Below are 5158 nucleotides of genomic sequence, written 5' to 3'. Positions count from 1 at the left end.
TATTTCAAGACTTGTTTTTTAAATAGTATGATTAAAAATAGTACAACGCATGCCTACAGATGTTCCAGATGGAGGAACAGAAGTCTTCTGGCGGTTACCGTTAGAAGCGGCGGGGGGGGGGTGGGGGTGGAAGAAGAGCCGCCACTTTTCGCTGTACGCTTTCAGAGTGTTTGGGTTCGTTTGTGTATATAACATAGGCATTGAGTGCCATTAAAAATATGTATTTATGTATTAGGCACTCGCCTACTTCCCCCTTTTGGCACATAGGCGTGGCGATCTCAAAAATGAACGAGGACGTGACAATTGAGTTGACTCAACCCAAACAGCACAATCATTGCAAAGAACACGTTCTTATTTGCTCGGAAGAGATCAGTTTCTTGTCCTTTTTTATAAAGTTGTATCTTCCCGTTCTCCCACTCCCTAGCCTACTAGAAAGGAGGCTCCCTAAGGCCGCCCCGTGGCCGGGTGGTTAAATTCCCGCGCTCCGCTTGGGCGGCCCAGGGTTTCGCTGGTTCAGATCCTGGGCGCGGACGTGGCACGGCTCATGAGGCCACGCTGAGGCTGCGTCCCACACGGTACAGTCAGAGGAACCTACAACTAGAATATACGACTGTGTACTGGGGGGCTTTCGGGAGAAGAAGAAAGAAAAAAGATTGCTTCTGGTCAGGGCCAATCTTAAAAAAAAAAAAAAGGAAGGAATCTTCCTTAAACATAGTGGTCACTCAAGTGATTTAATTGCTAACATTATTATCTTCAGGGATTTGTTTTGGCTTTAAAAAAAAACCCATCTTTATCAGATAAATATAGTGCAGTTTCTGGCGGGCGTGGGCTTGACACAGGGGCTTTGCAGTGCTGGGGGAGAGGTGGATGAGGGAGTACTCTGTCTTTCAGGAAACTAGTTTGACTGAAAACTTACTGTGTGTACCAAGCACTGCCCGAGACCCCAGGTAGTGAACAAGACAGTCATATCCTGCTGTCATAGAACCTGGGAGGATGACTCTGAACTTCTGCCCAAAGAGAATGATGATACTGCTGAGAAAACGTTTGGAGGAAGTGAAAAGCTGGGTGGTTGCTGAGCTTTGAATGAGGCAACACAGAAGGAAGAGTTTGGTGGTAGGAAACGCCGACCTGAAGCTCAGGCTGGAGACAGGGCTTTTGAGGGGATGACCGGCTCACCACTTGAGAGCTGATGACTTCCTGGAAGGAGAGAAGGGACTGGTCTGGAATAAGGCAGCAGGGATGGAAACAGCAAAGAAGGAGGAATGACCAGAGGCCAACCAACACAGGCCCACATAATGGTGTCTCAAAAACCAGAGGACTTGGGCTGCCCCGTGGCCTAGCAGCTAAGTTCGCGTGCTCCACTTCAGCATCTGAGTTTGTGGGTTCGGTTCTGGGCGTGGACCTACACCATTCCTCAGCCATGTTGTGTCCGCATCCCACATAAAAAATAGAGGATGGTTGGCACAGGTGTTAGCTCAGGGCTAATCTTCCTCAGCAAAAAAAACAACAACAGAGGACTCAAGTAACAACACCGAATCCAGCAGAAAGTCAAAAAAAATGAGGAATGAGAAAAACACACTGGACCTGCTCACTCTAAAAACAGTTCCTGTTGTTTGTGACTTTATCATCAAGAAAAAAATGCAGACCAGCTGTTGTTTTCCTGTGTCACTCTGCCCTTGGGCTTTCTTGAGGCTTTCCTGGGGGCAAACTTCTGCTTAATTTTTAGCAGTAATTTTCTCAACACCCTCCTTTCCAAGGGATGGAGATCCCTTGAGCATCTTTGTATTCCTTGGGACCTAAACCCTGCAAACACATCCAGAGTAGACTTTTATCCAGGTCCAAGGGCCACTTCACACTTGCATTTACTAGTGACAGCTGACTAATCTTTAAAGAGTGGTGAAAAATAAACAAGATTTATCTCAGAAACAGTATTTAGAATGCTGAAATTTTCACAATATTTATGAGGCCGTCTAAAATTACAAAAGTAGTTCAAATTCCATATATCTTTCCAAACATCTGGAGATGAATAGTGTTACTTAAAAAGCAAAATCCCAGCAAACAGTGAATGTAAATACAAGCTTTTTGTTTCTATTTTGAGAATTAACGAATTTTTTGTTTATTTTGACAAGTTTAAAGTATGCAGAAGCATTCACAGAACAATTCATCTCCAATGTAACCACTGCCTAGAATTCACATTGTCATTTCTGCTCCAGATATGTTTAAAAAAATAGAACATTAAAAAAAAGTTTAAATTCCCCTGTTGTCATTCTTAATCCCATTCCCTCCCTCCTGGAGGCAGTCATAATGATCAGTCTGATGTATGTGCACTGAGCCCCTGTTTTTATACATCAGTTATAAGTGTGTGAATCCACAGACAGTATGTACAGTGGGCCACATACATACAAGAGGAACCACTGGGCCACAGGGTATGCCGCTAGTAATGAGCTTCAATATCTAACACAGAAAGCTCTCCTCATCTTTCTCAGTATCGTTTTGGCTCATCTTCAATGTCACTTTTAGAATCAGTTGGTCTAAGTTATAAAAAAGAATCCTATTGGGATTTGGATTCAAATTGCATTGGGTTAATAGATTAATTTGACATCTTTTCAGTCTGGATTCTTCCCAGACAAGAACATGACATATGGTTCCACTGTTTTCAGTCTCCCATTACATCCTTTAATAATGTTTTATCATGTTCTCCATAGGGCTCTTGTATCTTTGGCTAGTTGTTGTTTGTGGGGGTTTTTTGAGGAAGATTAGCCCTGAGCTAACATCTGCCGCCAATCCTCCTCTTTTTGCTGAGGAAGACTGGCCCTGAGCTAACATCCTTGCAAATCTTCCTCTACTTTATATGTGGGATGCCTGCCACAGCATGGCTTGACAAGCAGTGTGTAGGTCCACGCCCTGGATCCGAACTGGCGAACCCCAGGTGGCCAAAGTGGAATGTGGGAACTTAACCGCTGTGCCACGGGGCTTGGCCCTTTGGCTAGTTTGTTTCCTGAGGTAATTGATAATTTTTATTGCTATCGTAAATTATATCTTTTTTCTATTTTATTTCTATTTAGTTATTTCTGACACCAGGGAGAATTATTGATTTTTGTATCTTGTGATCGTATAGCCAGAAATACAGCTGCATTTTGCTTCATAAATACTTATTAGTTTTTCAGCAGATGCTCTTGAATTTCTATGTGAATAACAATACCATCTGTAAAAGTCATCAGTTTGTCTCTTTCTTTCTAATATCATATCATTTTCTTGTCTTATAACCATTAGAACAAGTATTATTTTATGTGGGCATGCTTGCCATATTCCTGACTTTAATAAAAATGCTTTTATTTTTTTTCAAGAATTTTTGTTTTAAAAGATTGGCACCTGAGCTAACATCTGTTACCAATCTTTTTTTTTTTTTTCCTACTTCTCTCCAAAGTACATAGTTGTATATTCTAGTCGTAGGTCCTTCTGGTTATGCTATGTGGGACACTGCCTCATGGGTCGATGAGCAGTGCCATGTCCATGCCCAGAATCTGAACCGGTGAATCCCTGGGCAGCTGAAGTGGAGTGCACAAACTTAAACATTCGGCCACAGGCCAGCCCCTAAAAATGCTTTTAAAGGGAACCCTCATACACTGCTGGTGGGAATGCAAACTGATGCACCCACTATGGAAAACAGTATAGAGATTTCTCAAAAAATCAAGAATAGAAATACCATATGATCCAGCTATCCCACTACTGGGTATTTATCCAGAAAACAGGAAATCAACAATACAAAGAGATTTATGCACCCCTATGTTCGTTGCAGCATTATTCACAATAGCCAAGATGTGGAAACAACCCAAGTGCCCATAGACTGATGAGTAGATAAAGAAGATGTGGTATATATACAATGGAATAGCACTCAGCCATAAAAAAGACAAAATCGTTCCATTTGCAACAACATGGATGGACCTTGATGGTGTTATGTTTTATGTGGAAGATAAAGACAGGGATAAAGACAACAGATCAGTGGTTACCAGAGGGGAAGGGGGTGGGGGAAGGGCAAAAGGGGTAAAGGGACACATATGTACGGTGACAGATAAAAACTAGACTATTGTGGTGAGCACAATAAAGTCTATACAGAAACTGAGATATAATAACGTACGCCTGAAATTGCACAATGTTATAAACTATTATGACCTCAATAAAATAATTTTTGAAATGCTTTTAAAGTTTAATGTTTGCTGTAATTTTAGGTAGATGCCCTTTATTACATTATAAAAGTTTCATTCTATTCCTAGTTTTTTAAAAAAAATATGAATGTTCAACTTTATCTAATGCTTCTTTATGCATCTGGGGATGATCTTGTGGCTTTTCTCCTTAATCTGTTAATATGGGAAGATTACAGTGATAGATTTCTAATACTGAACTATCCTGTATTTACTCTGATAAACTCTACTTAGTTATAGAGTCTTTTTTTTTTTTTAAGACTGATGAATTTGTAACAAGAATAATGTAACAGGATGATATGGAACATAATTGATATCTTGTCCTGTTCTTAGAGGTTACCAAATATTTCAGAGGTTTCACTGGGGATATTGTCCTGTGGAAAACAGTTACTCAGTTCTCCAAGGTTAAGTTGAAATAAGGCCAAGTTCTTGACCTGAGGCTCTGGTTCCCATGGGGGCAATACAGGCTGAACCAGTCTGATGACTTTTGTTATTGTGAGTTTTAAGGAAGTATCAGAAAAAACATAGGTCACCTTTTGGATGAATGAAGAGTTTATAACCCCCGATACCTCCTGACTAAATCTGACATTTGTGATCACAGCTTGTCTGAAAGTCGCTGAGCTACTCAACTGGCAGAAGAGACACGGTGAGGTCGAGTAGCGCTCTACCCCACTTTGGTGTGGAAAGTTGCTGACGTTTCCCACAGGTCTGTGGTCCCTGAAGAAGATGGCAGGGATGTAAGGAGTTTTGCTGGTAGCCTTGAAGATGGCCACTGCCTCGGTAATGGAACTCTGGCAGCAAGAGACTACTGGATGTCTAGTGGTGTAATGTGCTGAGTTGGGGCAAAAGAAGTTGAGCTGCATTCAGCATCTGCTATCCAACTTCCTGCCAGGACCATGCCCCAGGACCCTTTGAAGAACTAGCTTGTGGACACCTGCCACATGCAGGGAACTGAT

The sequence above is a fragment of the Equus caballus genome, chromosome 6 (assembly GCF_041296265.1).
Source record: "Equus caballus isolate H_3958 breed thoroughbred chromosome 6, TB-T2T, whole genome shotgun sequence".
NCBI lineage: Eukaryota > Metazoa > Chordata > Mammalia > Perissodactyla > Equidae > Equus > Equus caballus.
Note: the sequence above shows the minus strand (reverse complement) of the source record.